General features: G+C 40.9%; 1 long non-coding RNA gene across 1 annotated transcript in view; it reads right to left on the reverse strand.

Annotated features, from left to right (window-relative positions):
- Positions 1-3545: 3545 nt before the first annotated feature.
- Positions 3546-25447, reverse strand: part of LOC120247974 — a 264499-nt gene continuing 242597 nt past the window's right edge. Inside the window, exon 3 of the long non-coding RNA XR_005532458.1 lies at positions 3546-3668. This is a non-coding gene — a long non-coding RNA (uncharacterized LOC120247974). The remainder of the gene's footprint in view (positions 3669-25447) is intronic.

Raw genomic sequence — 25447 nt, forward strand, 5'->3', positions numbered from 1 at the left:
AGACCCTGACTCGGGCCTTCTGACCTCCAAACTAAGGTTCTTTCGATAATTTGTCATATAAAGATATTTAAAAAGTGCATTAGAACTGGCTAAGGGAATAAGAGAATGTGAAGATTGGGCACTTAGGAGCTGTGCTGGACAAGTCAATTGAAGCTATTGTTCACTTGAATTTGAATAACATTTTTTCTTTTTGGCATTGCGTGATTTGACAATGGGAAAGCATATTGGTGTTTTTTAGGCCCCCCCCCCCCCCATCCAGCCATCTGTAAAACTCTCATGTAGTTTGGTTGAAATTCAAGACATAAGGTTTTTTGTTTGTTTGTTTGTTTTCTGGTATCTTGGTCAGAATGGAGAGAGGGCACATCTCCAAAGGCCAAGTCTGGTAACAAAATACAGACAAAAGCCCAGCTAGAGGAAGGTAGAGGAGAGAAGGGGTTGGATCAAGGCTTTTTACAGCGTAGAAGCCAGTTCATCTGCAGAATCCACTATTTCCTATTTGGGTCATGTCCTTACACTGTGGTCAAACTGACACGTTTCATTCTGGTCCATGTCAGAGTCAGAAATAGGCATCTCAGACATGTGATTTGTATGAATCTCAAATCTGAGGATTTGCATTTATCATGTACACAAGAGAATTCTCAGCCATTTTCTCCTCGAATATTTTATTGCTCCAATTACTCTATTCCTTCTGTCTAGGATTCATCATAGATACACACTTTCTTCCAAATTTCAAAGCCTTTGTATCACATTTTCCATTTCTTTATCTGTTATTATTATATTCTTAAAAATTATCCCTGCTTTACCTTCCAGTTCATTAATTCTCTCTTTAGCAGTATCTAATCTGCAGTTTGATTAATTTAGATTTTAATTTCAATGATTAAAATGTGTATTTCTAGAATTTCCATTTGGTTCCTTATCAACTATTTCCTTTTCTCCCCCATATGATTTTTTTTTTTTTGGTATGTGTCAGTTATTTTCTTTTCTTCAATCATTGAAACATATTTATTTTATATTGTCTATACAATTTTTGCTACCTGATGTTCTCAGGGTTCTAATTCTAATGTTTCTTATTGACTCCCTCTCATATTGAATTGTTTCTTTATTTTCGTAATTCTGAGTTGTGAGCTTCCCTTCAGCAGATATTTATCTGTGGCCTGGTTAGGTGGTGAGAATTTTAAATCTGGAGGGATTTTGAATACACTGCTGCGTGGTGTCCCAGAAGTAAGTACAAGTCTGTCTGCTTTTTATGTTAATTTCTTAGCTGTGTCAAACTTTAAGGATAGGAAGTTCAATACCTCTACCAGTCATTACTTTCAAAAACTCTAGTTTTCAATTCCTTCTACATTTCAGCACCTTTTCTCTCCCCTTATATGCCCCTTCCCTTCCCCTTCTCCCCTTCCTTCTTTACTTCTCTTCCCTTTATAGAGGGTGTTTTTTTCAGGTAATATACTCTTCTTTGTTGTTTGAAGCAATTGCCTTATATGTATGCCTGATACCATTTTAGGTGGGTATTTTTTAGTCTTCCTAGTACACAAGCATGCTTCTGGATTTTCTCTAACTGATCTTTTACTACTCTCATACAATACCTTGTGCTCCAACGATCCCACTGACTAGATTTTTCCTTGAATATGTCCTCTGTCATCCTGCCTTAGAGGCTTTATTCAGGGTGCTCCCCGTTTAACTTGCTCTTACCTACTTATCCTCACCTGTTAAAATTCTACCCTCCCTCAAATTCCCCTCCAAGTACTTCCTTCTTCATGAAACCAACACCTATTCTATGAAGCAGCTGTAAATTCTCCTCTGTAGGGATGCCTGCCTGCCTCAGTCACTAGAGCATGTGACTCTCGAACTCAGGGGGTCGTGAGTTCAAGCCTCAGCTTGGGTGTAGAGATTACTTTAAAAATAAAACAACAGGGGCACCTGAGTGGCTTAGTTGGTTAAGCGTCCGACTTTTGCTTAGGTCGTGATCTCGCGGTTCGTGGGTTCGAGACCCGCGTCGGGCTCTGTGCTGACTGCCAGCTCAGAGCCTGGAGCCTGTTTCAGTCTGTGACTCCCTCTCTCTCTGACCCTCCCCTGCTCACGCTGTCTCTCTCTCTCCTAGAAATAAGTTTAAAAAAATAAATAAATAAAAATAAAACAAAACAACAGGGGTGCCTGGGTGGCTCAGTTGATTAAGCATCCAACTTCAGCTCAGGTCATGATCTCATGGTTCATGGGTCCGAGCCCCGCATCAGGCTCTGTGCTGACAGCTCAGAGCCTGGAGCCTGCTTTGGATTCTGTGTCTCCCTCTGTCTCTGCCCCTCCCCCACTTGTGCTCTGCCTCTCTCTGTCTCTCAAAAATAAATACATGTAAAAAAAATTTTTTTTAATTCTCCTCTGTAAATCCCTTTGACTGGCCCATGTCCTCATCTTTATTGTGGCGCTTACAGGGCTCATAGTAGCTTATTTGTGCCATTTGCTTGATAGCAGAAAGTAGAGTGTGTACTTTTTAAAAATTTTTAAAATGTTTATTTATTCTTGAGGAAAAGAGAGACAGAGTGTGAGTGTGGGAGGGTCAGAGAGAGAGGGAGACACAGAATCCAAAGCAGGCTCCAGGCTCTGAGCTGTCAGCACAGAGTCAGACGCGGGCCTCGAACTCACGAGCTGCAAGATCATGACCAGAGCTCAACCAACTGGACACTCAACTGACTGAGCCACCCAGGTACCCCCACAGAAACTAGAGTATTATACCTCTAGATTCCCTGTAGTATCCTGAATACTGTTTGGTATTAGATGTTCAAGGAAAATAAATGTTCACTTTTTTAAAAGTTGGATCTATCTGAGTAAAAGGTATAATACAGCAGAGACTTTACTTACAGGAAGTGGGATGCTCTTTTGAGGTATCTATTTATGTATTTGCTATGCTTGAAATTTCCTCATGCTACAATGAAAGATAAAAGTTTAAAACTGAAAACGTTCCTGGAAGGGAGATCTCCATTAATTTAATACAACACCCTGTGATGACCACTGGGTGTTGTATTAAAGTATTGAATCACCAGTTTGAACACCTGAAACTAATATTACACTGTATATTAACTAACTGGAATTTTAAAAAAATTTAATGTTTAGTTTTTGAGAGAGAGAGAGAGAGAAAAGAAAGAGAGAGAGATAGAGGCAGGGGTGAGCAGGGAGGGACAGAGAGAGAAGGAGACACAGAATCAGAAGCAGGCTCCAGGCTCTGAGCTGTCAGCACAGAGCCCCATGCAGGGCTCCAACCCATGAACTGTGAGATCATGACCTGAGCTGAAGTTGAATGATTAACTGCTTAACCTACTGAGCCACCCAGCCGCCCCTTAGTTAAAAGTTTTGAAAAAAAGGAAACAAATAAAAACAATTCAACTGTAAAGCGGTACATAATTCATTTTAACAATCTGAAATTTACTCTACTGTGTTTCAACCTCTATGATTCTAACTTATTAGTCCAGTTCTTCCTAACAAGGAACTTACTCAAGAATAAAAGGGGGAAAATTGCACCCCCCCTCCCCCCACCACACACTCACCAGATTCCCTGGAGCCAGAAGAGAGCAGAGGCTATAAGTCCATGCTCAGGATGTGCCAGGTGCATTTGCTGCCTATGTGGGTATCTCTGCTGGTGGTTTTCCGAGCACACACTTCATTGTGAAGGAAATCTGAAGGAAATGGGATCATTACTACCCGGGAGAAGTCATTTGCCAGAAGTAGTAGAGTGACTGAAGTGAGACCACCTGGGATTAAGGTCCAGCTCCACCATCTACCAGCTGTAGCACGTAGGAAAAAATGATTTGGCCTCCTGCATCTCAGTTTTCTCATCTTTAAAATGGAGACAACAAAAGGAAATGTTTTGAAAAAACTGTTACAAGGACTGACTGACTTAAAATCTGCAAAATGCTTGCCAGATCCTGGCACATAATAAGTGCTTGATTAAAGGGTAGCAAAACCTTGACAGGTGCCTGACACCCCAGCAGAATGAGAAGGTTCAACTGACAGCTGAGTGCAGGGAGTTAGGGATCGACGGAGAATTCCTGTGGTGAAAAAAAGGGGCTTCTTGGCCCATCCAAGTACTCCGAGGGTTTCAGTCCTCCCAGGACTGAAGCACCATCTCGCTTCGCCCTCCCTGGGAACCTCACGGAGTTGCTCTTGTAGGAAACAACGCAGCAGTAGGCAGTAGCACCGGGTATGCGCATGCGCCCGAGGTAGTACCGGTATGCGCTCTCGGCCTCTGCTCTACTGTCGTTTGGGTCTGTACCGTTCTTCATCGAACGTGGCTGTCCATTGCATTGGAGGATGTTTCGCAGCAACCCTAGCCTCTACCCACTAGATGCCAGTAGCACACCCTCAGCTGAAACAACCAAAAATGTCTCCAGACGTTGCCAAATGTCCCCTGGGAGGCAAAATTGCCTCTGATTGAGAACCACTGATGTGACCTCACGCTAGATACGAAGGTTGCATTTTCTAGCTCTTTCTTGTGTGTAAGCCGGTTTTACTAGACTAGAAGAATCTGCAGGCAGGGACCACCCTTGTATCCCACCCACTCACCAGCACAGTGCTGGATACTCAGACTCCACTTACTTAACTGCTTAACTCAAAAAAGGCAATCGAGGTAGTTGGTTAACATTTTAATTTCTGATTTGTACTAAGATTGATTTAAATAGAGGTGACACCGAGACTAATTATTTCTGCTAACTCTTGAAATGTCAATTACTTCAAAACACGTCCTTCCCGTATAATACGTAACACAACTCAAGCTGGGGCTTTGTCTCCTCTCTGATCACAATTCCGTACATAATTCACACAATAGCTGGGATATATAAAGTTTGGTTTTAATTGCCGTCTATTCATTTCCTTCTTTACAATGAACTGGAAATATCTCAGATGCACTGAAGACGTCTTTCTTGAAATCCCTTTGTCACTGGTGTCACGATGTCTGAATTTTAAATCACTAGAGATGTTCAGCCAAAGGGGTGGGGGTGGGGTTCTGTTCTGCCTCACACATGGCCTGGCAGGCAGGAATGCTCAAGGAGACTGTTTGTTCCCTCGATATGCTTATTATCCTGACATCTATCCCATTCTGATAAATACAAATCCTGCACTTCTAGTTTTGCTGTTATTTCATATTGTATAATCCTTTTTGTCTTGCAAATGGAAGCACACATGTGAATATAAAAACCAGTATGTACCTGTGGGAATAAATATGTACTGCTCGGTTCATCCCTTACTGAGAACTGCAGCGTACTGTACCAGAGACAGAAAGCTGGGCTTGAGAAACACACCTGTTGTGACTTGCCACTGAAGTACAAGAAACCGTTAGATGAGGGAGCGTCAAGGAGTATGTATGCATGCCCACAGAGGCATGTCGTAGGGAGACACCTCTGAAGAGCCCCCAAGAGGGGGCCTTTATATCACGAACATGCCACGGGATTGGGTGTGGCCCTTGACTTTGGGTTTGCAATCATTCTGATGAGGGGAAGTTCCAAGGACAGACTCACATGAGCACAGTTCCTGAGATCATGTCGAATCAGAATGCCAATAACTGGTTTGCATTAAGAAGCGTAGGTCATGTTCACAGGGCTACGTCTTATCTCCTGGAGGCATTGCCATGACAGGGCAGTTAGTCAACAGAAGAAAGTTTAATGGGCTTGCAGTAAGCACAGAGGAATGTAGCTGTATGGTCTAAAGACAAAGTGCTCAAGCTGAGTTATCCGAGACATCCATTTTCCCATAGAACACACACAAGCCACCAAAGCGGTCAAGTAGAGTTTTCCTCAGAGGATCCTCCCTTCTGGCTTAAGCTCCAGAGGGCACTGGTGATATTTGACTCAAGGACACACTCTCAGTGCTGCCATGGCCACCAAAATGCCTTCTGACTGACCCATTTTTTTAAGAAAGATAAATTATTCTTTAGATAGTTTCTTTTCTGCTGGCATCCCTGCAGGAAGTCGAGATGACATGGGCAAGGGAGACCTTGAGTGAGGTCATGCCAAGAAGCAAGGAAATGATTTCAAAAAAAACAAGTCCACCCAGAGCCGAAGAAAGCGCATTAAGACGTCTTCTATTTTTTAAATGACTTTGGATATCTTTGGTTTGATTCTTCATGTGTATATTTATAGTTTAACTCCCAGAAGATAATCTTATTTTTTTCTCTTTTAAATCCTTATTTGAGGGTGAAGGAGGAAAGAGACCACATATTTCGTTCCTGTGGAAATTCATGAGTTTTGGGGGGAACTGAAGTTTATAAAATGCCTGTTCCAAGGAAGGCAGCGGTGCAGTGTGGGGAAGAGTGTGGATCTGAATTGAACTTTCTGGTTGTGAATCCTGGCTGTCTCGCTTCCTGTCTGGGCAAATGACCTTTTTGTGCATCTGCTTCTTCATCTTGAAAGTGGGTCCAGTAAGGGCAGTGGAGGAGCAAATGAATTAATACAAATAAAGGGCCTTGATCTGGACCTGGTGTACAGAAAGCCTTTCAAAATGGTAGCCAGAATTTTTAATCAGATTGAGTGAAATATCTGAGAAGCTTTGGTAATTTCTTTATCAAAACAGAAAATCTATCATTAAAACTTTTTTCAGGTATATCACATAATGATTTGATATTTCTATGTATTGTGAAATGACCACCCCAATAAGTCCAGTTGACATCCAGCATTGACATTTTTAAAAATGTTTTAGTGCAAGCTCATATTTCTTAGTCTCTAAACATGGAGGAAGGTATATAAAGTTAAAGGCTCTAGGCATCCTTGGAGAATCCCCCATCGGCACCTCTTTACTCATCGGTGCTGGAGAATGTGTGCTTCTCAGAGGTGAGAGCATTTGTCCAAGGCCATGGAACCAGAAGCTAGGTGTACAAGAAAGAAGAATGGAAGTCACATTTCCTGTTTCTGAGCTCCCACCAAAGGACTCATTGCATTGATGGATATATTTGCTGGAGCTCACAGAGGAGTTCTACCAGAAAAGGTAAGATTTTAACAATTTGAAAATGTTTTTTTTTTAATGTTTATTTCTGAGAGAGAGAGAGAGACAGCATGAGCAGGGGAGGGTCAGATAGAGACGGAGATATAGAATCTGAAGCAGGCTCCAGGCTCTGAGCTGTCAGCACACAGCCTGACGCAGGGCTCAAACCCATTAACGGTGAGATCATGACCTGATCCGAAGTCGGACACTTAACCGACTGAGCCACGCAGATGCCCCTAGATTTTAACAATTCGACTTATAACCAAATCCGTAGATGGACAGGCAGATAGACAAATAGATAAAACTAACTTAAGGTTAACTTGTTGCAACTGTGCCCAAAAATGTGGAAATTGACCATGAAATTCGCCAGTAGGAAGAGCCACAGGGAGAGGAGAGAGGGAAAGGGAAAAGGATTTCTATGATGCTGGCTAGAAATAGGACATTACTTCTTTGAGGTTAAGAACGTCTGCTCATGTCAATGCATGGCTGGAGAAAATAACAATATAAATAACTCGTTATCTGCAAACATTGCATTGGAAATTATTTGGTGCCAAGATCTTAGGATTATTTGGAATATATATATTTTTTAATTTAAAGTCTCACAAACTCTTGTAAGAAAAAAAACAAATCTGAAAAGCCTCTCTTACCAGGAAGAACAGCAGCATCTGCTTAAGAACACATAGCAACCCTACATTCAGATTAGGACAGGAAGTTTAAAAAAATATAACACATCCAATTGAAACTGCAGGAGGACACAGTAGACAGAATGTAATTAGTTGGGTTGACTGTCAGCCAAAACCTCAGGCAACCACCCCCTTGCTCTTATGAAAACTGCCTGGAGATTTTTAATGATGATGAGCAGTTAGGATCTTGGTTTTAAATCTTCTCTGAAATGCAGGGCGCCATCATTCCCTCCAGCGACGCTGGGATATTGGTTCTGGGTTGGCACCGAAGAGCTCTCAGAAAGGTGAACCCTAACTCCTGGAGCAGCTATGACTTCTGTCACAAAGTGTTTGGTCTCGTCAGTGCTTTAACCCCAACTAGTCTGGCTGAATTTGTGACAAGTCTTCATATGCAAGACACTGCTGGATGGAATTTGAACTTGGGATTTGGTAATGAGTGTCCCCATTTTAGTGTGTTTTTTTTTTTTCTCGGAATGGTGTGATGAGAGGGACTGTGGCTTGGCAGTCACTATGGTTACAGTTCCATGGCTAGATCTGAAGAAGCTCAATGGCACAAAGTGCATGGGTAGGTGCCACCAAATCCTCTGGCTGTTCTCTCCTCGGCTCCCTGAACAAGTCACTGGAGGGGAATGGAAAGAATATAGACACAGAAGCCAGAGTTGGTTTTCAATCTTAACCTGTGTCTCCCTAGACACTTGATCTTGGGCAAACTCCTTAACCAATCCAAAGCTCCCACCAGAAAAGGCAGAAAGAGGATTTTCGAATCTTTGATTTCTCAACTCCCTTCAAGTTATATAATATGCTACTTTCTGGCGTGTTTTTGTTTTTGTCTTTTTAATACACATACAAAATATGCCATCGATGGTGCTCTGCCCTGTGCCTAAGATTGGGTCTCCAGAAGACCAGGCCTCCTTCCATGCAGATGGTGTGTTTAGTCTGTCCTATGGCTCATGACTGCAGCTGCTTCCTGTGGAGCCTGTTATAAGATCTATAAAAGGCCGAGATATTATGGTTTCAGAAGCAGGTAATGAGCGTACACAGAAACCACATGGTTTTTTCTTTCCATTTGGATTTTTACTTTGTGGGCTTTCTGCACAGGAGTTTGTGGGTATGATGCCAACTCTCACAGACAACAAGGATTTATTGTATTAATAATCTGCAAATTATGGATTGCAAAAACAAAGACATTTGGGGATTTCATTGAACTTCTACCAAAAAAGATGCCTTCATGCTGAGGTTTTCAAGTTTTTCACTGTGCCCGGTTGAAATTAATTATAAACTATACATCTATTTGCATATTAATTATGAAAACATACTATGGAATATATTTAGGATAAAGTACAACAGAAAAAGATGGCAATTTTTGAATATTGGATTCCACACCAAATGGAATACCCAACTAAGACCATCTTCTAAAAATAGGCTTAAACTCTTTCTTCAATGCTATTGGAATTTTATTCATTCAAATCCATAGAAGCCTATTTACACATTTTCCTGATTTGGGATCACTTGTGATAGCTTGTATTTGAACTATGATGGGAAATCAACTTGAAAAAAAGTTTTTGAACACCATTACCATGGTCAAATCTTGTTCTATATCTGTTCTACTGGATGTGGCTCTAAAAATGGAACCCATGATTGAATCAGTGTGAAAGAACTTGATTTGTTTTTTTTAAAAATTTGTTTTCTTTACTGTTAATAAACATTGTAAGTATTATGCATAGTGTTTCCTAAATTTACTGGTCCAAGGAAGATTTCACAGAACATCTCACAGGACCAGGGAAATCCTGGTTTGGTGACTTGCTATTGCTCCACATGTTTCTGTTTTTTGGTTTCGTCTTAGCTTCCTGTACGCTGTCACTGTGGTCATCAGCTGGGTGGGGGCAAGGCAAATGGAACAGACCACCAGAATTACATTCTTTATCTATTTCCTCAGGGGCTGACCTTCTACTCACATTAGCCCTTTATGGATAGAGTTCTATGACCTAGGCACATTTTGTTCACTTCTGACCCAAAACAGCAGGTTTGTGGAAGAAAGAAGACTATCTGCACAGGGTAACTCTGTGAAGCCCATGGCTTGGATGTTTCAGTAGGAAGTCCGTTGTCCTAAGATGGGACATAGGAGCTGTAGCCAACTGTTCCTCAGAGACTTTCTTATAATCAACATGCCACAGCTGCTTGGCTGTGGCCAAGCAATTGGTAATTCAGTCTTAAAGTATTTCATGTCCTTTACAGGCAAAGGGAAAATGGAAAGGAAGAGTGGTCCAGCCCAACGAGAAAGAAAAGGAAAGAGGGATAGAATGTTATTGGAGCTTCTGTTTGGAACCAGCACAGTGCAGGCACTTTGCATACATGACCTTAGTCATGATTCCTATATTAGGACTAAACTTTGAAAGGCCAGAGAAGTTAAGAAAAAGAGAGGGGGAAAAGAATTGTGGGTGAGCTAAATAGGGTGTCTCTGTCTCAGGGGAAAAATCTGTACCATTTCTTCTAGACCAAAGTTCCACCTCGGCCCTTATCTGTCCCTTCCTGCTATTCACCCACTCCCCGTCTTCATCCTCATTCCAACCCCTCTTCTCCACATCTTTCTTTGCTTCTCATACGTGGAAAATACTATTCCTTGCCATGAGTCCACCACCTCCCACCTCTGTCCTTCATTTTCAGTACAATGCTCTCTGTGTCCCCAGTTCTTCAACAGCCATTTATATTCAACTCCCTGACTTTGACTATCATGCAAACAGATTTTAACCAGTGGGACAACCAGTAACCTCCTACTAGTCAAATACCATGGAAAATATTGAATTCTCTTCTTAGTTGAAGGATACACAGCAAATTGTATTCCAGACACATCCTCTTATCTTTATTTATTTCAATTTTTCTTTTCTATTTCTCTTAATCCTTGAATTTCTTCTGAGCCTCCCTGCCTGGATTATCTTCCTCCCCCAACCCTTAAATGTTAGTGGCTCCATCATTTCTGTTCTTATCCCTCTTCTCATTTTACAGGTTCTCCTTGGATGAGCTCATCCACTATTCCATCCATAACCTTTCCCATCATTTCAAATTCTTGTTCCCTATGTGTTGATACTCCCTGGGCTCTGCTCTACCTTTTCAAGCATTTGTTGGATATCGACATAAGGAGGTCTCCAAACCAAAGTCATTTTCTTTCCTTTCAAATCTGTTCTCCTCCTGGAATTCATTCCTCAGTTTAATGGTACCTCATTTGCCCAACTACCTACATCAGAAAACAAGGAGTCATCCTTAACTCCAGGCCTACCTTCTCAGTGTCCAGGCAAATCTGATCTTGTCAGTGACGTACAGGCTTTAAAAATATCCAGAGACTCTCCACTGTTTACAGTTCAAGAAGCAGATGTCTTAGTACAGCCTTCAAACCTTTTAAAAACTGGCTCTGATCTACGTCTTCAGTCTCATCTCTTTGGAATTCTCATCCCCAAATTCTCCTCATGACTATACACTTCAATAATACCTCACTGCTTGCAGTTTCCTAAATATACTGAATTCCCACTCATCTATATACATATCCTCAGGATTGCCTTCCTGACCACGACTGTTTCCGACGTATTCTTCAAGACCTACATCCTTTTAGAGAAACTCCTTCAGTGTCCAAGTGTCAATCGACCCCATTAAAAAAAATATTCTTCCCTCTACCTCTTTCTGGCCTCCAGCACAGGAGACAGTTACTAATTGAATGAATCACCAACTTAAAGCTGTCTTTCCTTAGCCTGGTCTTCTCAAATGTTACTGAAGTCCAAATGATATAGGTGTACCTCTCTTATTGCACCTCTTCTGATTCACCTCATTACATTTCCTCCTTTACAGTTAGTAGGTACAAGCTGTGGGTAGCTTGAAAAACTTCTCTGCTCCTTGTCCTTCCTCATCAAATGAGGATAATAATGATTCTCAACTCAGGAGGTTATCATAAGGGTTCAATGAGAATATGCAGCTATCATTTTAGCACAGTGCCTGGCTTATACCGCATGCTCAATACATATTAGCTGTTGGTGTTGCTAATTTTTTAGTTGGAGAACAGAGGTGAAGACTTTAATGTAGACTATAGTTCATTAAAAGCCATTGCTACCCTTGTTTTATTTTATACTTTTTCCTATTATCCCTACTTGCTTTGTATTGACAATGCCAAATAACACAGAAGTTTCTGTTTAGATGTTATTTATGTACATTGGTCACTTTGTCTACCCAGTCCCTCTACATTCTTTCTTTGGTATGAGCATCCTGTCTAAAAACTGCTCTCCCTACATTTTATGTGGCCTAGTGGACTGCTAATCAAAATGTCCTTGTTAGCTCCATTCTCATTCACAAAGTAGGGAAGGGCCTAAACCAGGATCATTCTTCCTTCAGGCTTTTCAAGACTCTATAGCAGAACGAAACCTCCTGGTACTGATTTATTCATCGCCAATACTATATGCATTTCTAAAGTTAATTTAGCCCTCTCCTCTCCAATGATTGCCATTCTTTTTCCATTGTGTGAGTTTTAAATTCACTATCCTTCTAATAAATTAATTTTTCCCTTTAAGTTGGCAAGATTGTGATTTTGTTGATTTCAGTGAAATAACCATAACAGATAAAACATGGCCCAGCTACATCAACACTGAATGAACTATCTTTTGAGCAAACATGAGTTGGAAGGGAATGATTCCAAGGAACTATGAGACATAGTTCTAGTTTCAAAGAGATGATAATCCAAATGAGAAGGGAAAAAAAAACCAAATACAAATAAAATAATTTTGGAAAAACTAAATGATAAATAGTACTGGGTTAATCATATGCAATTTCTTTTTTTGTGAGCACAAAATATTGGCAATTTTATATGGATCAACATAATATAAATCTAATGGAAAATCACGAAAGGAGGGCTAAAACAAAAATAAGATGAACACTCTGAAATGGGAAAAGCTTATGTGAGAGGCAAAACTTAAGCTGGGTTTGGAAGGATGGGAAGGATTTTTAAAAATATTTATTTATTTTCAGACAGAGAGAGACAGCATGAGCAGGGGAGAGGCAGAAAGAGAGGGAGAGAGAAAATCCCAAGCAGAATCTACACTGTCGGCACAGAGCCTGATGCGGCGCTTGATCTCATGAACCATGAGATCATGATCTAAGCCAAAATCAAGAGTTGGACTCTTAATCGACTGAGCCACCCAGGTACCCCAGCATGGGCAGGCTTTGAGAGGAAAGGAAAGGGCTAAGCTGGAATGAAGAAGCAAATAGTGAAAGGCACAGAGACGGGAAAAGACATTGACCTTGAGAGTCAATGAGGAGCTCAGCTTGATTTTGGCAAAGAACAGTTAATAGTATATAGGGATAATTGTATTAATGGGTGTGGTAGGCAGAATAATGGCCCCCAATGATGTCCATGCTCCAATCTCTAGACCCTGAGAATATGTTAAGATATATACAAAAGGGAATTAAGGTTGTAGATGGAATTACATTTGCTAGTCAGCTAACCTTAAAATAGGGGGATTATCCTGGGTTACATAAGCAGCCCTGTTATTCACAAAGGTACTTTTTAAGTAGAAGAGGGAAGCAAAAGAGAAGTTTGAAGTCTTCTAAAAGGTAGTGTAGCTCTGCCAAAACCTTGATTTTAGCCCAGGGAGATGTGTTGGATTTCTAACTCATAGAACTGTAAGAGAATAAATGAGTGTTGTTTCCAGCCATTAAGCTTATGACAACTTTTTAATGCAGCAATAGAAAACCAATACAATGGCAATTAAAATAATTAATACAAAAATAAGATACAGAGACTGATCAGTCAGAATGGATGTCCAATCAGTCAGAAGTCCATGCTGAGTATCAGCTCAAGGTAGATGAAATACAGCTACTTGACAGAAGACCATGAACCAGACCCCATGGATAATACAAAACTTATGGAGGTCTTGGGTAGGGATGTATCTTGGTGAAAACAGTAAGATCAGTGTGATAGCAGAATGGATGCTAAATCAGTGGCCTCTCTAACACATCTCTGGCCACATTTGGAGTAGAATTTTTATTGAAAAGCTGTGTGGTTTAGCCATAGCAGCATCTTTAAAACTCTGCATGATTCACCTGTGGGCCCTGCCAGATCATTTTGTCTGATTATTTATGTTTAAATTATTAATGCAGCAGATACTGTTGGTGTTTATTGCTCATACTAGGCATAGTTCTTTGGCAGTCTCTTTTCTCAGCAAGAGAATCAACTAAATGAAAAAAAATTAAAAATTCATAACATTCAAAAGGTTCTTTTTTGTATGATAAGTTACAAATTGGGAGGAATGATGGGGTGTTTCCCTCTCTTTCCCCAAACATAAGATGAATGATAGAGACAAGAGCATCAAGTCAGAGGCCATTTCTGAGTCTAGAAGTCAAAAATCACATGATTCCTTCAGGAAGATTTGTGGCCCATTTTTGAGGGCCATTAGAATAAAGGGCGATTTTGTCCATCTTCTTTTCATTTTCTTCCATATAGTCAGTAACACCATAATTTTCCCCCAAAACTGTTTAACTCCATTTGTAACATTAGCCATTGAAAAATGCCTTCCAAGTGAAAAAAAGAAAGAGAGAAAGCCTGTTACATGAATGAAACTCTTATACACTGGAAGTTATTTAATCTGTGGGTATTATGATGTGGTACATCGATTCCTATACGTTTGATTATTAAAAGGGAAGGCACATTGCACAACAGACAGGACATGGACTTTAGAATCTAATGGATGTGGTTTCAAATCGAAGCTCTTTCATTTATCAGGCATGCTACTAGAGCATGTTAATGGATACCTCTAAGTTTTAGTCTCTTACCTATAAAATCAGAAAAGATAAGGTCCTCAGAAGGCTGTTAATAATAAAACTTACACATATACAGCTTACTAAGTGCCAAACATTGGTCTACCCTTTACACATACTAGCTCATTTCATTCCTACAACACCACCGTGTGATAGGTGCTGTTTTATAAATGAAGAAACCTAGGCTCAGAGAGATTCTTTATATTTAGCTCAATCCCATTGCTAGGAAATGGCAGAGCTGAAATTGGAACCCAGGCAGTTTGGGCTCAGAATTGGTGATCTTAATAATTTAGTTTCATTACTGGCTTCCTTCCTCAATTATTACTTGAAGGATTAACCAAGCCATACTCAACTTAAAAATGGATTCTAATTCAAATTCTCTTTGAAGTTGGTTATTTGCCACTTTGAATGCAATTCCCCCCTAAAATTTTGCTGTAAAACTGTGAATCTGTTCCAGGTCATTAAGGAAAAGCAAACAAATATATAAATAAAAATCAAATCCCTGGTCGAAATAAAATATTGTAATTTGTAGTGATAAGTAGCAGAAGAAATATACCACAGAGGACAATAGAAACGGCTGAGGATGATTTAAGATTTCAAGTTCTCAGTTGCCCTAGTTGTGAAAGACCTTATACCTAAGATCCCAACTAGATGAAAATAAGAAAGTGAATGAAAATTGTAATGGAAAATCTGAAAGGGGCATTTAGGGAACATGAATATATTTAGAACTGAGTGACATGAGCTCTTATTTTTGTCTAATTTCTCTTCAAGATTTATGAATCTCCTTTCCCTTGATACAGGTGCAATACTAGCACTTTCTTTGCATTTGTTCTTTCTTGAGGAAAGAGTAAGAGAGAAAGGGAGGCGAGGAAGAGAAAGAGAAATGGATGGAGGGGATGGCAAGAGAAAGCAAGAGCAAGAGAAAGTTAATCACCTTTGGTGAGTTGAGGAATAAGACAAGATGGAGGTGGTAGTTGGAGAGATTTGAAGGTGGGCAAGAAGAGGAAAGTGGGCAATTCTGGAAAATCTATGGTCTGTTAAGTGCATTCATATCAATGAAGTCAGTTCAATCCAATGTTATATTCATCCCCTTTGTTCTAACATTCTTAGAAATCATTCTCCTACATATGCTAAGTTTCTGCCATTATAAATGGATAAAAATCTCACTTTTTTTTTTTTTAGTATAAGCTATCTCCTCCAGAATCACACTTTGCATTTGTCCCCCCTGGAACTTGACGAGATATGATCCTAGTTATAGGTGTAGGGACAGTGAATGGTAGTTGGGGTAAGTCTTGAGGACAACAGACATTCTCTCACAAGGCAGCCACCCCAGCAAAGTTATTCCAGGGCCTTCAAGCAAAGGGAAGCTGCTCTTCTCAAACCCAGGAGCGTGAGCTGCTTCCATAGTCATGTAGTGGATTCAAGCAGTTCTAGGGATTCAAATGCAAGACTCTCCGCTTTGGCTCCATTGACCCGGACATCCCATTTCATGTGTCAGGGTCTCATGTCTTCCCAGTCAATGTCCTGACTTTCACGTAAGTGGTTTGGTGAATGTATATAATTTTGCAGTCAACACATCTAAGTTCTGAGTCTGATTTTCAGTGAGTTCAGCTATGTGATCATAAGAAGATAATCTTTGGGGCCACCATAGAAAAAGTTCTTGAGTTTTCTGACTGTAATTCAGGCTAAGGGTTTAAATCCCCAAGCTCATCCATCACTCCTCTCCTATAAGCCCCCCAATGCATCCAAAATAGCCCTCTCACCCCAGTGTTCTTGGAATTGTCATCAGTACTCTCACTCTGCTACCATGAAGGCCAAGGCCAAGAGGTGTTTCATCTCCTAAGACACTGACTTTATAGGAACTTTATCACAATTAGCCCTGATAAACTGAGTTGTCACTAAGCCGTGAAATACTAACATTTCATTTCCATTAGCAGGTGCCCGCACTACATTCAAGCCCAGTGATAGAACCAGATCAAGCCCATGACCCCATCCTGGACGGCGTCCTTTCTGGGACTCCTGGTATAAGCACTGTACAATCAAAGGCCACGGGGAAGACAGAAACTACATCTAGTGTTTCCGCTTGGGGATTTAATAAGGGAATTTAGAGGATTAAAGTGCAAAACGGCAACACCGCCGGAGACCTGGCAGTTGAGTGGAGGGGCTACACGGAGATAGGATGCAGATCATCAAGTAGGAGAACAGCCTAGATGCTGCAGTTCCTTGGGGACATGGGGCAGCCTGTCCTGAGCATGCTGAGAAGAGGTGGGGTCAGGAGCCACGACTGGGACAATGACACCAAGAAGGAAGAAGACCCTTCTCCTCTACTCCTGGTTTCCTTCCTTTTCTACCTCCATTGGAAACAAAGGGAAAATGTATTTTGCAAAGTGTTAGTCTCAGTATCATAGCAAAGATTATAAAAGCCTAGGTTTGGAGTGAGAGACTATAACTTAATCGCTGTACCATGAGAGAGGAAGCAGGAAGGAGTTTCCAGTATTATATAAGGGACATGTGTTGGCCAGATCATTCACATGGTGTTTGCATTCAAGTGCCTATAGCTATGAATTAAGATCATCAACCAAGGAGCAATCTGGGGCAAATAACTTTTAAACCAGTTTGGTTATATGTGACAAAAAGCCTGAATGTCTAAAAAAAAAAAAAAAAAAAAGACTAAAAGTCTGAATATCTAACCATGGCTAAAATGGAACATTCTAGGTATTATAATAATAACTGGATTACTACTTTCTTCATTTGAAAACTGGTTTGGAGACATGTGGGAAGAGCCACATTGGGCTTACAGCTGCTGGTACAAAAACCTCCATGACAATATGAGATGAAGAGACTATCAGCTGCTATAGCTCCCTAGCGACAAGTGGTAAGACCTGTGAGCCACAAGACTAGCATTTCATCACTCTGTGGCAAAGATGCATAGATGTCCCCATGTGAACTGGAAATACCATATTCCAATCCACTTCATCAGTATAAACCTGGATCTTAGCCTAGTGCAAAGTAGAGGGAAGACCCAGACTTCATTGTTAAATGAAACTCAACCGATAAATAAGCATGCAGATGAATGATTGAGTCAATGAATGAATATGTGATTGCTTCAGATTTCAGGGGGATCCAAATTTGGGGCTTGAACATTCCAGATGGGTTGTGACTGATTCCATATTCTGGTTGTTTATTTATCTTTATTTCTGTAAGAACCAAACTGTCACAATTTAAAGGTCTGTTTGTATTTGCACAAAGCCTTCTCAACCTATTACTTCTTCATGGGACAATTAAATCAGAGAAAATTCCTTCAAGCTAACCAGCTTTATTAGGTAAAAACTGTTGTGATAAAGTGAGGTGGGATGGAAGTGAAACATTGTTGTTGTTTTTTTAATTTTTTTAATGTTTATTTATTTTTGAGAGACAAAGACAGCATGAGAGGGGGAGGGGCAGAGAGAGGGGAAGACACATTGTGTCTCCTGTGAAACATTGTTTTGAAATTGTCTCATGAGGGGCGCCTGGATGGCTCAGTTGGTTAAGCATCCGACTTCGGCTCAGGTCATGATCTCACAGTCCGTGGGTTCGAGCCCTGCATCAGTCTCTGTGCTGACAGCCAGCTCAGAGCCTGGAGGCTGTTTCAGATTCTGTGTCTCCCTCTCTTTCTGACCCTCCCCTGCTCATGCTCGCTCGCTCTCTCTCTCTCTCTCTCTCTCTCTCAGAAATAAATAAAATAAAACATTAAAAAATTAAAAAAAAAACAGAAATTGTCTCGTGAATTCCAACATTCCTAGAGCTGAATGATCCAATGTAAAAAGAGATGAATGATCTCTATAGAGAAAGACCAGCATAGGATTTGGGACAAAAAGAAAATCCCCTGAGCCTTCAGCACCCTTTCCATGATCAGTGGACTCATATGCATCATAGGAAGGAGAAATAAAGTCCCGAATGTGCCAGATAAAGAAGAAAAAGAGATAATACAATCTTTCCCTGCTTTACAGGTGGGCCCATGACAAACCCTGCTTGGTAGCCCTTTGTGGGCCAGGTGACAGGAGCTAGGCAGGTATGCCATTGTCAACTTCGGCTTCCTAACGTGGCTGCTCTTCCTTTGTTGGCACAAATTGAGCAAAGGCTCCAACCTAGCAGACCCCAGAATGAGTCTTCAGCCCTCTGTGGGAGCCTGTGACAGCAGCTTTGGCCGTGGGCTGTCACGGCGCCATATGCGTCACTGGGGCCAGAATCTGGCCCCCAAGCACTGTGGTCAGAGGCCCCGGGAGTGATGTGGTCTAAGGCTGTGGGTGCTCACTTGAGTTCTGCTTTGGTCTTGACCACAGCATCGGAGATGATTTGACGCACTGGGCTCGAGCATGTTTTGAGTTACGCTGTATTGCATACACATGTAAAACAAATCTGGGAACCCACAAATGTGTGACCAATTATTTTGGTCCTCTGCAAAGTGTTTATTAAATTTTGAAAAATGAGATGATACAAAGAGGCAAACAACAGAAGCAATCACAAACCCCAAACAGTTTTCAAATCTATAAACAATTTTTGAAAAACATTCAAGTAACTTTCCAACTGCGTTGCCAATGCAGTGCAGAAAACAGATCTTTCTTAAGATTCGGGAAATACTCAAGCATGTTCAGAATGACCTGCACACGTCTGTTTGGCTGCTCTGAGTGGCAATGAATCGTGAAGAATCCTTGGTCGAGATATTTAGGACATAAAAGCAACAAAGGCAAAACCCTGCAGCCTAACACCTGTCAGTGACTATAAGTATCTTGGGATTTCGGGAGCCTAGATACCTGGGTTCAGAGCCCAGTGCTGCCCTGGTCTCGTGAAGGATCTGGGACAAGCCACGTTAAGTCTGACTTCTTTATCTGTGAAGGGAAATGCTTTGTCTACATCCGCGTTCTCAAACAATGAGCAGTGACCCATTCAGTTTTGAAAATGATTTATTGCGTCACAACCAGCTTTTAAAAGGAAAACAAAACAGCATCAAACCAAAGAGAAAACATCAGAGTGTGTCCCAGATAGTAAATACATCTTATTTCATGAAAGTTCTGTTTTAATAGTATATACATGGAAATCATTTTGCTCCTGCACAATATGCTCACTAAATTTAAAAAATGAAACAAGGCAAAGAGGCGAACATCAGAAGCTATGACAAACAAGCTCCAGTTCTTAACAACGTTTGAAAAATGTTCAAATAATTCTATCTTACCGGCAAGTGGTAGTCATTGCTTTTGTTTTTGTTCTTGTACGAGGTTATACAATAGAATGCATTTCCTACTAGAGATTTTGGTCAAATGGTTTGAAAACCACTCCTACATTTCTGTCCAGCTCTATTATTCTGTGATTCCAGGAGATGGAAGGAACAAGCTCACTAAGACCATAATGATAATACTAAATGTAGCAACTTTTAGCACTTACTAGGCTTCCAGGCACCGTGTTAATTGCCTTCCATGCATCATCTCACTGAACACTCTCAACAACCCTATGTGTTAGATAATCTTGATGCTGTTTTACAAGGACTGAGGAAATTAAGCAATCTTAGAGAGGTTCAGAACATATAGTTGGCAAGAAAGCCAAGGCTTGAAACTTGTAGGCTGACTCTCGAGTCCTTCTTAATTTTTCTAATGAGTTGCTGCCAAACACGTGAGATTCTGAGCATCAACTAGGAGGCAGCCTGTGGTACAGAGTGGTGCGGGACTTCTGCCTAGATCCCCATGTGAAGGATGATGCCCCCTTCCTCTTGACTGGGGAACATAAACCATATACTTCCAAAGCCTAGTTGGCCTGGGAAGACAAGAAGTTAGTCACTTTAATCGAATTCCCCTCCTTGTCTCCTTGAGTCCCCCTGACATCAGAGAAGGCAAAATATGTGGAAATGGTTTCACGTGAGAATATCAAGCCTTGTCATTTTCGCAGGTGTCCCCACCCTGAGGCTGGGAAGAGGAGCGTAATTATGCACACTGCAGTGAGAAGAGAACTTTAGCTCGGCTGGGGGTTGTAAAGGCACAAAAAAGGCTTTAGTGGAAGTGCTTACATATCCCACATGAGGTCTTCCTCCCCTCCTACTCAATACTTCCACAAATGCATGGATGCTGGCCTGGCTTTACAAGGGTTCTGAATAAGCCTCTGTGTGTAACCCTGGTTAGAATAAACAAATGTTTCCCTTCTAATGTTGCTGAGTTCGATCAATGTGTATGAAATTTCACCATTAGATAGTCATTCCTTTTGCTTTCAGGCATTATAGCTACAGATATTCCTGATTAAAAATGAAACCTTTCGGGGCACCTGGGTGGCTCAGTTGGTTAAGCATCTGGTTCTTGATTTTGGCTCCAGTTGTGATCTCACGGTTTGTGAGTTTGAGCCCTGCATCGGGCTCTTCATTGACAGTGCAGAGCCTGCTTGGGATTCTCTGTCTCCCTCTCTCTCTACCCCTCCCCTGCTTGCTCTCTATTTCTCTCTCTCAAAATAAATAAACTAAAAAAAATTGAAACCTTTCTATGGCTCACATACAAAGTAATTGATAGCCTAAGTCATCCTATAATCACAAAATGCCAATAGTATACAAACACTGAATTCAACTGGAGATCCAGAGAGAGCTTGATTGTGTAAGGCACACTCTGCAGAGGCAGTCTTAGGTGTAGTGCTTTCACACACTGCTTTTCTAGTTACGAGGCATTTTACGTGTCAGCCCGCTTAACACTCACAGCATCCTTTTGAAGTACATGTCCTGAGGAAGAAACTAAGAGTGAGAGAAGGGAGGTGACTTGCCCAATCGCCACCTGTGAAAGGCAGCTCTCGCAACTCCTGGGCCCTCCTAACTCCCCATTACTCTTCCGAGGTGCAAGGACCCACCCTCCGTGCCCAGCAATTCTGCACTCAGCAATTCTCCCTCTGGGTAAAGGCACCTCACACCGGCTTTGACATGTGTCAGGAAACATGGAGACGAACCAAAGAAAATAGAATTCCAGCTTTGATCCCTGTCAGTGAAATAAATGACTGGGGATATGTACGTGTGTGACACAGACACACACACACACACACACACACACACCACAACACATACACAACACACACAGAGGGTCACCGAGAAGAGTGTCTGTTCTCCTTATACAGTTCAACATCAAGGTATCGGGGATTAAATCATTTGAGCTTTGCTCCGATCTCTGATTTCGCCTTGACTTCCAGTTCTCTGCTTCTTTCTCCTTTTCTCCCCGCCCACTTTTTAGTGGCCTTTGTTCTTCGTTCCTGAGCCATCTGGTTGCAAAGTATGGTAGGAGCACAGTGCAGCAGGCACATGAAAAAGCAGTACAAAAAAAAATAGTAGGAGTGAAAACAAAAGACATGAAGATCCTGAATTTTTTATTTCTCTATTCAGATTGAAATATCACTGCTCCCAGTTCTGATGCAAAACTGAAAACAGCGACCTGGGTCTTCGAAAAGGAAATTGACATATGTAGAAAGAGGAGAGGATGCCCCCAGACCACCCGATCGGTCAAAGCTGGGTTCAGGGCATGGATGGGCAGGCCACACGAGTCATTTCTGATCCTGGTCTGATCCTGGGACACGTAGCGGAGGTATTAGAGGAACCATGTCGGTACACCTGCTTCAAGCGACCCCCATGATGCAGTGCTGAGCCCCTTGCACCACAGAGGTTATTTTTTCTGGAAGCCAAGACTTTGAGTCTCTCCTACCATACAGAGTGCGTGTGTGTTTATGTCCATGTTCTCCACCATGTGAATGCACGCAGCCACTACCTCAACTATCATAAATCCTCTCTCTCTCCCCCTTTCTGTCTGCCTGTTTATCTACAATCTGTCTATTTGAATTCTTTTTAAACAAGAAGGGAATATCTTTATGCCTGTTTGTAGGAATATTCTACATCCATCTGTTATTTACATCATCCGTTTTCCTGAGGTGTCTCCAACAAATCCTGGCTGGATGCACTGTATGTGTTATTAATAAAACAGCTGTAAAAATATTAACTGTACGGCCTAATTGTCAGCCCTGATTAGGAGCCAAGTTTATCCCCGGACGGATGCGGAGACTCAGAATTTGGGCCTCAATCCAGATCTGACCCTTGCAGTTCACTTTACATTTGATTCTTTGACCATTTAAGCTGCTCTGGCTGCTGCTGCTTCTCCTTCTTCTTCTTCTTCTTTTTTTTTTCTTTTTCTCTCCCAGGGATCTGTGCACGTCCAGCCCGCAGCCTCCTGGCCCCTTCAGGTGGCACTGCCCAGCTTCCTGACCGCTCATGGCATGGCCTCTACTCCACTCTATCTGCCTCCCCCCAAATGTAATTTAACTTAACAGCCAGATGCTATATGATCACCTTTCCGTAACTTAAAAGATGAAAAATCGTGAGCATTGTTTCTCCATGCACACCGAGAGGAAATAGCACTTGGAAAGCCTGCATTAGGACACATATCCCTACTGGAAAAGCCATTGGGTTAAGATACCAGAAAAGCCCAAGCGACGTAATGTTCCCATAGTATCCAGAACTCGATCAATCTTTCAGACAAACATGGGTATGAAAGATAAATGGAAAGGTAATGATATATTTTATTTTTTTAAAAAGTATTCAAAATAAACCAAATAAGGGGAGAAGTTAGCAAATGAGAGACTCGTTACTGTCCCCTCCTTGGTAGGGGAGATTGTCCTTGACTGGTTAATACCTAAGTGTGGTCGAGCTGTTTACTGAATGGTAAGACTGGAAGGAAAGAACTGCATAGACTGCATAGAAAAAAAAAATGGTTCTCCCAGTGCCCAGAAAGCCTTAGGAAAGCAGGGGCCATCTAGTTCTTAGCTGATGGGAAAACAATGGGAGAAGAGTCTTTTACGTAGTCTGGTATGATGGTTTGCTTCATTACATATGAAATACATAAAGTATCTGCCAATGTTTCATAGAGCAAAGGATTAATGACACAATTAAAGCTTATAGCCTCAGTAATACTTGACGTAACTGATTAATTGTGAAAAAGTTGGATGAGATTCGATGTTTCTTATTACCCTTCTAATCAGGGATGTTGTTTTTAATGGTTACAATACTCCAGTGAAGTGCTTTGGAAATTTTATAGGAATGGCCTTTGATTTTGCTTATTTTTCCAGGAAGATTCCTGCTATATAAGATTACTTCTTAAATTATCTCTAACCTCACAGGTCCCAGGCCGCCCTTGCAAATGTTTCCAAAAAGACAGCATGTGCTGGGGTCACCGTCCCGCTTCTAATTTTCATGACCATTAGGACTGACAATCTGGAGGGATGCTAATGGTTTGCTTGACTTTTACATTTTAAAATAATCACTTGTAAGGGGAAACTGTATTTTTGTCTCTAACAGAGGTGTTGAAAATTTAAGAAAAGAAACCAAACACTTTTCATTGCCATTTCTTAAAAGAAGTGGAGGCAAGACAGTAATGAAATCATCACAGATGCTACTGGAGAGCTGACCTTGACAGAAAGTTCAACATTCTACTGTCTTTGTTTTAAAAATACACATTTGTTTTTTAGACATAGTCAATTGTCTACCAAAAATGTCTGCATTGTAAGAAGTTTTTGTCTAACCCTCAGACACTACTCAAGTGACTTTGTGGAAACAACTGTTTTTAGCCTTGAAAGAATTAGTAATTGCTACATGGTTTAATGGACACTGCTTCCTTTTTTCCATTTGTTTACCATAATGTTACCTGAGTTCAGATGTATTGGTTTCATGGCTCATAGCTTATAAATGTATGAGAAATTGGATGCCTTTCCAATGAAGCAAAAGAAAAATAGCAATCTTAACCTTCATGAGAGCAACACCATACCTTATCTTGCATATATATCTGCCAGAGCTCCTAACAGACAACCACATACTGACGGCACCCAATATTCATTGACTAATGACCAGGTTAATAAAATTCCCTGCTTGGCATAGCAGCGAGGAAAGTTCATCCTTCATTCAGTTTCTCTATTTTGCTTTCAAATTATAACAATTTCAGCAATTCTAGATGTTACTTACATGTTAAACAGTATTTTTTTTTTAGTTCTTTTTTAATGTTTATTTATTTTTGACAAAGAAACAGAGAATGAACGGGGAGGGGCAAAGAGAGAGGGAGACACAGAATCTGAAGCAGGCTCCAGGCTCTGAGCTAGCTGTCAGCACAAAGCCCGAAGCGAGGCTCAAACTCATGAACTGTGAGATCATGACCTGAGCCGAAGTCGGACGCTTAACCAACAGAGCCACCCAGGCGCCTCTAAACAGTATTTTTTTAGTAGCTTCCATGGTGCTTAACACTATGCAAGGCACCAAGATGAATTTATAATAAAAACACTTTATTGTTTATTACGTTTGTTTATACATGGTTTCTGCCAATAAAAAATATATAGTGTGTGGAGCCAGAATATCACATGTGGTAGGCATCTTATAAGCTGGAGTGGAATGGTCATAATAGAGTCAGGCAGATAGGATATTGGATGTTAGGGAAGACTATTGTAGGATTAGTTATAAGACAAAATTTCATACAAAAGAGAAAGCTGGGCCCTGAAGAAAGCAAAAAACAGAGAGAAATATGTAGTTTAAGATTGAAAATTTGGTAGGCCCACCATATGCATTGTTAAGCTTCTTGTCCTGAAGCCCTAAAACCAAATAACTTTTTTTTTTTTAACCAAGTGGAGAGTAGCTGGTGATAAGTTTTTCTTATAATCAGTTTTTATGATGTGGAAAAATACTGCACTCCAGTGTCTGGTATTCATTAATAACTTACTGAATCTATTCAAGACAAGACTGAACCTCATGTCATCATTAATGTCCAATGGAACTCAGCATTCTGAGATGAGAAGTTAATTTTCTGTGATGGCTTCTGGAGATGGATGGAATAGTAGTCCTTGGGGTGTTTGATTACCAGAGAGAAGGCTCCTGAGAGAACAAGTTTATCTTGCCCCATGCTGGAAAACTCAAGTGAAATAACTTTTAAACTGACAAATTCAGGAAATATTTACTGTTTAAAACAGAACACTGACTTTCTATTACT

This window comes from Hyaena hyaena, unplaced genomic scaffold (genome assembly GCF_003009895.1).
Source record: "Hyaena hyaena isolate Hyena2069 unplaced genomic scaffold, ASM300989v1 scaffold_557, whole genome shotgun sequence".
In the NCBI taxonomy this organism is placed as follows: Eukaryota; Metazoa; Chordata; class Mammalia; order Carnivora; family Hyaenidae; genus Hyaena; species Hyaena hyaena.